The sequence below is a fragment of the Saccostrea cucullata genome, unplaced genomic scaffold (assembly GCF_032062105.1).
Source record: "Saccostrea cucullata isolate Sc308-1 unplaced genomic scaffold, CSIRO_AGI_Scuc_v1 ctg7184, whole genome shotgun sequence".
Lineage (NCBI taxonomy): Eukaryota > Metazoa > Mollusca > Bivalvia > Ostreida > Ostreidae > Saccostrea > Saccostrea cuccullata.
Genome location: NW_026927804.1, coordinates 20,484 through 31,479, shown reverse-complemented (window position 1 = coordinate 31,479; position 10,996 = coordinate 20,484). Strand labels below are relative to the sequence as shown.

The following is a 10,996-nucleotide window of genomic DNA, read 5'->3' as shown; positions in this document are numbered from 1 at the left end:
GTAAAAGAGAAGTAGCATTTTGAAAGAATTTCACAGAAATTTCTATTTTTAGTAAAAAGGCAACACCGTTCATCAAATTTGAAAACCGATAATAGAATTATGTATCTTAGTGTAGTCTACTTGTGTGCAAAGTTATATTGAAATCAGACCAAAACTGTAGGAGGAGTGGCATTTTGAAAGAATTTCACAGAAATTTCTATTTTTAGTAACCACAGCAACATCCTTCAACGAAATCAAAAACCGATATACAGAATTATGTTTCTTTGTGTAGTCTACTTGAGTGCCAAGTTATATTGAAATCAGTCCAGCATTTTGAAAGAATTTCACAGAAATTTCTATTTTTAGTAACCACGGCAACACCGTTCATCGAAATTGAAAACCGATATACAGAATTATGTATCTTAGTGTAGTCTACTTGTGTGCCAAGTTATATTGAAATCAGTCCAAAATTGTAGGAGAAGTAGTATTTTGAAAAAATTTCACAGAAATTTCTATTTTTAGTAACCACGGCAACACCGTTCATTGAAATTGAAAACCGATATACAGAATTGTGTATTTTAGTGTAGTCTACTTGTGTGCCAAGTTATATTGAAATCAGACCAAAACTGTAGGAGGAGTGGCATTTTGAAAGAATTTCACAGAAATTTCTATTTTTAGTAACCACAGCAACATCCTTCAACGAAATCAAAAACCGATACACAGAATTATGTATCTTTGTGTAGTCTACTTGAGTGCCAAGTTATATTGAAATGAGTCCAAAACTGTAGGAGAAGTAGCATTTTGAAAGAATTTCACAGAAATTTCTATTTTTAGTAACCACGGCAATACCGTTCATCGAAATTGAAAACCGATATACAGAATTATGTATCTTAGTGTAGTCTACTTGTGTGCCAAGTTATATTGAAATCAGACCAAAACTGTAGGAGGAGTAGCATTTTGAAAAATTGTACACAGACAGACGGACGGACGCCGGACGCATTACTATCGCATAAGCACTTCTGGTCTCTGACCAGTAGAGCTAAGAAATATTAAATTCTGCACCCGAAAAAATAAATCTTTGAAAAGTAGAATTCAAAATACTGAAAAGGATATCGAGAGGATAGAAAATAGTCACTATACACAAATCAACATGATTCAAAAAAGGGATCTAGAAAATGAATTAGACAAATTATATGAATATAAATGTAAAGGTGCCAAATACGATCGAGGACTAAATGGATTGATGAAGGTGAAAAGAATACCTCTTATTTTCTAGGCTTGAAAACAAACATCAATCAATCACATAATGTTATAAATACAATAAGAAAAGACGACCAAATCTATAATAAAATTGACGACATTTTAAATCAGCTGTGTTTATTTTATAAAAATTTGTACTCGAGTGTACATATTCCAAAAGATGACATCGACAGCTATTTAAATAATATTAACTTCGTTAACAAAATAACAGAGGAGGAAAAAATAAATTGCGATAAATTTCCGTCTCTACAAGAATGTTCAGAAGCAGTATATCGAATGAAACAAAATAAATCTCCCGGAATCGACGGTTTCCCAGTAGAATTTTACAAAATGTTTTGGAAACATGTTAATAGATATTTTTACAATGCCTTAGTAGCGTCGTTCGATAAAGGTGAATTATCATAAACACAAAAATGTTCTGTGCTTTCTCTTATACATAAAAAGATGCCATAGATAAGCTTGAAAATTATCGACCAATTAGTCTTACTAATACCAATTATAAAATCATAGCCTTCGTGTTAGCGGAAAGATTAAAAGGTGTTATAGATAATCTATAAACAAAAATCAGACAGGGTATATTAAAGGTCGGTTCATAGGTACTAATGCAAGATTAATATTAGATATATTAGAATATTGTGAAAATAATAATAAGGAAGGGATCCTACTTTTTGCAGATTTCCACAAGGCTTTTGATTCAGTGGAATGGGATTTTTTAATCAATACCCTTTATGAATATAACTTCAGGCGCAATTTTATAACATGGATAAAAATATTATATAATAATCTATATTTTTACATAAAAAAATATGGATGGCTCTCCAGACAATGTTCAATGAAAAGAGGAATTAGACAGGGATGTCCTGTTTCAGCGCTCTTATTCCTTTTTGTTATGGAAGTGCTTTCTTCAAAAATAAATTCTTCGGCAGAAATAAAAGGTTTTAGCATCGATTCACTTGAACATGTTGAAAATGAAATCAAATGTATTCAACATGCTGATGACAGCACATTTCCTTTACAAGATAAAGCATCACTAGAAAATGCATTAAAAATAATCGAAAATTTTGGTAAAGTTTCTGGTACAACGTTAAACATATCAAAAACTGAGTGCATTCTTTTAGGACGACTAAAAGAAAGATTTAAGCAGGAATCATACATTTGCAAAACAAAAAATAACAGTCAAGCATTAAGATGCTTAGGCATATATATCGGAAATGATAAAACTGCATGTACTGAAAAAAATTGGCTTAATAAACTTAAAGAGTTTGAGGAAATACTAGACTCCTGGAGAAAACGGAAACTTACTATTTTTGGAAAATGTCAGATAATAAATTCATTAATTTTATCTGGTTTAAAACACGTACCAAATTTAATTGTTTGAAAGTTGTTGCACAATACTCAGGTGACCTATAAGGCCCATGGGCCTCTTCTTATGTCATGCAAGACTCTTTTCTACCAAATCAACAATGACATGTACATGGTCACCAGCATCCATCTCCAAGGAAATGGCTGGTAATGTCTCATCGATATGGTCTCCCATGATTTCCTATATTTTTAATTAACAAGAGGCCCATGGGCCACATCGCTCACCCGAGCATTGTGGCTAGGAAAAAGTAGAAATTGGTTATAATTACAATACTATAGAAAAGTGTAAAACCAAAAGTTTGGCCCCGCCCTACCCCCGGGGGTCATGATTTGAACAAACTTGAATCTACACTACCTGAGGATGCATCCATATAAATATGAGCAATTATGGCTTTGCTATTCTTTAGAAGAAGATTTTTAAAGAGTTTTCCAATATATTTCTATATAAAACTTTGGTCGGCCATTGTGGGCCTGCCCTACCCCCGGGGGTCATGATTGGAACAAACTTGGATCTACACTACCTGGGGATGCTTCCACATAAATATTAGCAATTATGGCTTTGCTGTTCTTGAGAAAAAGTTTTTTAAAGAATTTTCCTATATATTTCTATATAAAAATTTGGTCGGCCATTGCGGCCCCGCCCTACCCCCGGGGGTCATGATTTGAACAAACTTGAATACACTACAACCTGGAGATGCTTCCATATAAATATGAGCAATTATGGCGCTGCTGTTCTTAAGAAGAAGATTTTTAAAGAATTTTCCAATATATTTCTATATAAAACTTTGGTCGGCCATTGTGGCCCCGCCCTACCCCCGGGGGTCATGATTTGAACAAACTTGAATACACTACAACTGGAGATGCTTCCATATAAATATGAGCAATTATGGCGTTGCTGTTCTTAAGAAGAAGATTTTTAAAGAATTTTCCAATATATTTCTATATAAAACTTTGGTCGGCCATTGTGGCCCCGCCCTACCCCCGGGGGTCATGATTTGAACAAACTTGAATACACTTTAACCTGGGGATGCTTCCATATAAATATGAGCAATTATGGCTTTGCTGTTCTTAAGAAGAAGATTTTTAAAGAATTTTCCAATATATTTCAATATAAAACTTTGGTTGGCCATTGTGGCCCCGCCCTACCCCCGGGGGTCATGATTTGAACAAACTTGAATGTACACTACCTGGGGATGCTTCCATATAAATATTAGCAATTATGGCTTTGCTGTTCTTAAGAAGAAGATTTTTAAAGAATTTTCCTATATATTTCAATATAAAAATTTGGTCGGCCATAGTGACCCCGCCCTACCCCCGGGGAACATAATTTGAACAAACTTGAATCTACACTACCTAGGGATGCTTCCATATAAATATGAGCAATCATGGCTTTGCTGTTCTTGAGAAGAAGATTTTTAAAGAATTTTCCTAAATATTTCTATATAAAACTTTGGTCGGCCATTGTGGCCCCGCCCTACCCCCGGGGGACATGATTTGAACAAACTTGAATCTACACTACCTGAGAATGTTTCCCCATAAATTTCATCTTTCCTGGCACAGTGGTTCTTGAGAAGAAGATTTTTAAAACATACCACCAAATTTTCACTAATTCTCAATTATCTCCCCTTGAATGAGGGCGTGGCCCTTCATTTGAACAAAATTGAATTTCCTTCACCCAAGGATGCTTTGTGGCAAGTTTGGTTGAAATTGGCCCAGCGGTTCTTGAGAAGAAGTCGAAAATGTGAAAAGTTTACAGACAGACGGACGGACAGACAGACGGACGCCGGACAAAATGTGATCAGAAAAGCTCACTTGAGCCTTCGGCTCAGGTGAGTTAAAAAGGAACAATGAATAGAAAAGAATTTTAATTTATTTTTTGAAGATAATTAAAGATTTTAAAACCTGTTGGGTAAGCAAAAAGTCTATGATTCAGATAATTTACCTCAAATACATCAGCAATATCCCCCACTGGCCCCACTTCGTTTTCGCTTGCCATCTTGACAGGAAGTCTTTCTATGCCTTCCGGTGAGGGCGCTGCGAAAACATGAAGATAATTTGGCGCGAAGTCGGTGTACACGTCCCTCTCTTATATGTCCATGATTTAACTACAGAGACCATAAACTTGCTCTGTGCGTGAAACATCTCATAAAGGATTTCCCAGTCTTCGAAGAGCTCGACTCTCTACTACTTGGGATATAGAAATAATTCCACTATTCTCCAAAGAGACGTGCAGTCTTTGAGGAAATAAATGAAAATTACCATCGGAAAAAACTCTTATTAGGGCCGCAGATATCAGGTGGTTAAGTCATGGGCGCGCATGTGCTCTGCTTCTAGATAGGTATTCAAATTTGGAATCTCTGGATGAAATATACGAGGTAAAAAAAAAATCTGAGATTCTAGGTTTATAGATAAGAAGAACAGTTCTTTGTGATGCACTGAAACCGGTCATCATCTTCAGAGATTATATAAAAGATATTCATTTCAGCATATATAAGTCAAGGTATCGTGTATGTAAAATTTAACTAGAAGTTATATTTAATTAATACTCTGCCTTAGATGATTTAATTTTATTATCAAATTATATTAAGTACAAGTTTACAATAATTTATTACTTAAGAAGTCACTGATAAATTGCACCATCTAACGAAGATACAGAGTGTGTGCTGAAGGCAGTGTTTCAGTTCCTGACTTACACTTCATCAGACTTCAAACATATTGGGCCGAAATCAGAAGAAGCAAGAAGACTCCGGTAAATTATTTAATATTTCATATTTTCCAATAAATATTAACACTGGTACATTTATGTCATCGTCGGATACCCACGGATGATCTCGTCTTTTACTTATCACCCGTGGGCAAAATCGCCGAAATTTCGTCGTAAAATATGTAAATTTGTCGATTATAAACAACCAATCAGAAAGTCTGTTAGTAAATTTGGAACTCTTCAACTTTGAAAATACATTTATTGGTTTGGTAACACCCGGTAATGGCGGCGCCCATGAAAACATGCGAATTTTGTGACAAAACGATAAATGACAGGTCTTACAGGTCGGTAACATCAAATATCAGTATTGAACAATATGGGGACACGCCAAACTTGGCATTGATCCCGTGAGTGGGTTTTTATGCAATCATTGTGTCAACAAGTTGAACCGAATCAGGAAACTGGACAGTGACATTCTGACGAAAGTAATAGTGTTGACACAACAACGTGACAAGCTGTTAGAGACGATAAAACAAATGCCTGGTATTCTTACAAAGTGTCAGAAGATAACAACACCAAGGAGGGGAGAGAAAAGGTCTCTTGTGAAACAAACACCGACACCAAAGTCAAAGCTAAAAAAGAGATTGTTTCAAACGCCAAATCGACCTCGTCCTTTACCAAAATGCATAATAGCGAAAACCGAGGCACCAAAAGAGAACAAGTCAACGCAGACCAAACAACCAAGAGAAGATTTTGACGTAAAGGTAAACATTTTGAGGAGTTAATAAATGATAACTTATTTTAAACTTGAAAATTATGTAACTAGTGAAGTTCGGCCGAGGAGATTTTCAAACCACATATAGAGACCATTATGTAAGAGATATATCAAATATTCAACTAATGTGAGGACTGCTTACTTTCACGGAAGGACTTTTTATAAAGATCAAGAGCACATAATCTAACAATCTGCTTTTTAAAAATAATTGTAAATAAATTTTGTCATGTGTTTACATCATTATTCACATTTATAAAAATTATTTTCAAAGGGAAAATGCACAGAGGAGTTCCCTTAATAAAATTGATTTGAAAAAAAAGTTGTTACAAAAAAATGAGTATTATAATAGTAATGGCTTTTTTGTACCTAATGTATTCCTGTTAATTGTGTATGCTTGAATGACCCCACTGTATATGTAATTATTTAAATAATAATAATTATTATTTTTGCTTATTAGATCACAGTCAAGTATGCAAATGGTGAACGCTCTAAGTATATAAGTACTGAGCCAGAGAAATTTGCTTTGAAAGCTATGATGAACAATAAGGAACCTACAACAATAATGAAACATTATAGGAAAAATAAAAAATACAAGGATGCAATGCTAGATGTTGTTAAAAAGGAGAATATGAGGGAAATTAGTATTCTTGTGAAAAGAAATGGAGATGTTTTCCAAAATCACACGTCTGAAAATCTTAACTATGACTGGACAGCTGTTTCTAACCAATTTCAAGCCAAGGCTCCTTACTTGTATTCAGTTTTCTGTGCTGCAGCTGACCTGAACTTGAGAAGCAAGAAAAAACTGCCATGCTTGATAACTTCTGCAGCCATTTTACTTTACACAAGATCTCAAGGTCTAAATCAGCTTCAGTATATAATAGGACTTATAGCAGACAAATGTGGATTGACTAAAGAGGTAAGAAGATTCCAAAGTCCCAGTACTTGATATAATAAACATAATAATTATTGTAATAAGATTGAGACACATACTGTAAAAGAAATCACAAAGCATTAATCTTATTTTTTGGCTGGTAGATACAAAGCAAAATTTATATTAATTTATTGTAATATATATAATCTTTTTATTCCAAGTGTAGATCCATTATGAAATGAGGATATTCATATACATTGCACTTGAAGTATTGAAATTACCATTATATCTAATGTGGATTCATCAAACACATTGAAATCAAGTATCTGTACTCAATCTACTTCTAAGGAGTTGTTCCTTATGTCGCAGGTTTGAATCCCACTGTGGGACATGGAGATCGGTCCTGCAAATGAAACAGCATTTAGAATGAGGTCCCATGTGGCAGTAAGTGCTGGCACAAAAAAGATCCCTCACTGCTCAATGGCCCTTTGTGCTGAGTATAAACAATATTTGTAGCTCTCCACCAGCAAGTGGTGGCGTCTCCGTATGTATGAAAAATTTTTGAGAGGGACATTAATCAACAAACAATCAATCACATTACATTCTTTTGAGTAGTACCTGTTCATTATTATTATTGCATGTTGTCTTTGTCAGTAACATTCAGCACTAATAAACATAATAAATGAATTTGATTGAAAATTTTACTGGAGGTAGATCTCATGACTAAAAAAATTGAGAGAGTTGTAAAGGATTTATCCAGAATTTGGGTGGGTAAATTCATTGTTAGGTTAATTAATGAAAACATGGAGGTAGTCTTTTCGCCGCAGAGGGCTAATGATATTTCTCTGAACTGTACGATAATATCAAACAATTTTTTTTCACATTTCACGGTTGAAAATCCTGCATGATCTTGGTGTAGCTGTGTCACCTACAAGTGTAAACAAAAAGAAAAAACAACTTGCAAAGCAGCAAGAAAAGATGATTATGGAAACAGTTACAAAATATGTGAAAAACAGGGAAAAGATCATGGGCAATCCTGAAGAGCCATCTTATATGGGAGGACTAAGGAGCGATACTGAAAAAAGTACTTTTGTCGCTGCAGATGTTGATGCAGAAAATGCAAATTACAATGTTGCTGTTATTGAATGTGATGCAGAGAATATACCATACCATGATGATGTGGAAAGTAATGCAGGCAAAGGAACAACGTGTAGGTGGTGCTGAAAGTGATGCTGGAGGTGAATTTCTTGTTCCAGCGGTTTGTAGTGAGGAAGTTGATAGAGCAGATGTTGGTAATACTCATTGTGATATTGTGCAGAATGGTTCAAATGCAAAGCCAATACAAATCCTTGGAGACAACTTGGACGTCACCATCAACCCAGCAAGGATGACAATTGAGAAACAACGTAAAAGCTTACATTGGTTCCTTATAATAGCAAAACAAAAACGTATTACTGCAATAGATGACTTAAATTTGCCGTCGAATGTGTCTACAGAAAAAAGAGACATTTTACATGTACCTACATCCAGCTGGTTACCATCAGTGGTACAGACTGACAGTTTGTATGAGAACATTATTTTCCATGTTTCAAAAATTCTTCTGAGATATATTGAATTTTTGAAACCTGCCAGTGCTAGTTTTCCACCCTACATTCAGCATCCTTATTTGGAAAAAACAAAAGAAAAATCTGTGTTCCACAACTGCAACCTTATTGAAGCAAGTGAAAATTCTATTCAAGGTATGATTTTTGCAAAATTTCACTACATGCATTTTCATTTGGCAATAGATGAGAAATGGAATTACCATTACACAGACTCTGATTATCTTTGTGTTGCTTGTACTATACTAACAGTAACATTTAAAATTAGATATTATTTTTGTTGTCAGTACAAAAGACACTGTTTAATATGATATTTATTGTATCTGAATCAATATATTATGATAGAGAATTTCTTAAAAATTTCTCCCCTCTCCATTTTTTAAAAAAAAAGAAAATCATCATTCCTTTTTTATCATTCAGGAATGATCACTATACTTAAGAGCATCCATGACCTGGCAGTTCCACATTTAGAAGGTGAAATGCCACAAAGAATTGTGTTTGGGGGGATGTTCTTACTAATGAAAGAGCTTTCTCCGCACAAGAGGCCATGCAGAACGGCCCATTAAAGTTTGAAAGTCTCAGAGGATTAGTTCATAGACCTGAGGATTGCACAGGGAAATGAATTTCCTTTTGGTATACTGAGCATGGATATTTCCATAAGTTGACTGTTTCAGAAGTTGACTGTTTAAAAATTTGAAAAGTTTGTTGTTCACATGTAAGTTTTTCTTTTTATTTTTACTTTCTTCTTATTGTTGTTACTAACACAGTAAACACACACCCTTTCCATTTGACAAACTGTGGAGGTACAAAATAATCATTTATCTATCTACTAATAAGCAATTTGTACTAGCTGTTGGGTTTCATTTGCATTTTGTCAAAGAATTATGAGCTATACTTACACTGATCTGACATGATTTATTTATTGATTTTTCTCAAGGGGACAGATAGAAAAGAAAACAGGAATAAAAAATTATCAAAGAAAGTGAGACCTGAATACTATGTACATACTGTATACAAGTTCTTTTTTGCTGTACACAAGTCATTTGAATATTCCTTCGAAGAAGGGAGGCCATATTGCTTTTCTGCTGTCTGTCTGTCCATCATCAGTTTCTGTTCATTTTCTTTGCAGAGGTTGCACAAATTGAAATAAAATTTGGTATACGGATTTATATGAATATCTAGGTCAAGTTTTTTTTGGTCACGATTGGACCATTTGGACAGAGTTATGTGCCTTGAAATTTGAAAAGGGGGGGGGCATACATGTAAGTGTTTTTAAAACATCTCTTGTTTACATCTGTTTGTGTATTTTAGGCCACATCATCAGTTTATTGAGGATGTTACTGATGGGTATGTTGTTGGAGCATTCATGGATATTATGGACATGGAGGATCTCAGCTCGACACCTCAACATGCCCCAATCTTTTCCTTGATGAGTGATCAGGAAAAAAAAAATGACTGGATTTTTTGTGCAGCAAGAAAAGTGATTGAAACTTTAGGTTTTTGTAATTTCGAGTCTATAAACAAACTAAGAGAAAAATTGCAGGCACTGGACCATGATGATGACCAGATGGAAGCTATGAAAAGTGAAAATGAAGACATGTACATCTGTGCACTTTGTGATAAAAAAATACATCAAATTAGGTTGGTTTAAGAAACATTTGGAGAAGAAACATAGTTGGAAATTCTTTGGTGTTGAAAATACTGAACATGCTGAGGGATTTCAATCCTATCCATTCTTTTCTGTTAATGACTCTATTGTTAAGAGATACATGCAATGCTTATCAACTGGGTGATGGTGACAGAATTGTACGCAATGCTTACATAGAGTGGCTGTATGCGTCTGCAGTTAAACACTCAAAATATAAACTTTGGCTTTGGCGAATGATTTCATACATTATAGCCATACTTGATACACGAGACAGCTTTGAATACAAGTGGAACATGACTGTCAATTTGAAAGGTGGAATTCAGAATAATATTCCAAATGATAATTGTGTTGAGTTACAAGTACACAATATCAAAAAGCAGTTAAATACACAAGGTGCAAACAAATCCTTCGAATCTGCCAAGCTTATCTGTATGACAACACAAGTTATTGACGGAATAAAAGAGCAATTAATGACAACAACCAAGACCATAAAATCAAGACGGACAAGACCAACAGTTGACAAGACGAAGGACATTGCAACAATTGTCAAGGTACTGCGGCAAAAGGGACAAGTAAGAGACTTAAAGTGGACTAGTTTTTCAAATTTTAAAGACCCCTTTCATTGTGTTAGTAGTGTAGAACTGCATGACTGGATAAATGCTCAAAAGAAGATAGCAAGTTTTTTCATGTAATCTAGGTCTGTTTATCAATGTCACCATGAACATTTTTGAAATTACCAGGTTAATCCATTTCATTGCCATTTTTATTTTTTTCTTGGAACATGGAACGTGTATTT

General features: G+C 34.5%; 1 pseudogene; it reads left to right on the top strand.

Moving 5' to 3' along the window:
* Positions 1-5,587: 5,587 nt before the first annotated feature.
* Positions 5,588-9,194, top strand: LOC134275529 (uncharacterized; annotated as a pseudogene).
* The last annotated feature ends 1,802 nt before the right edge of the window (positions 9,195-10,996 follow it).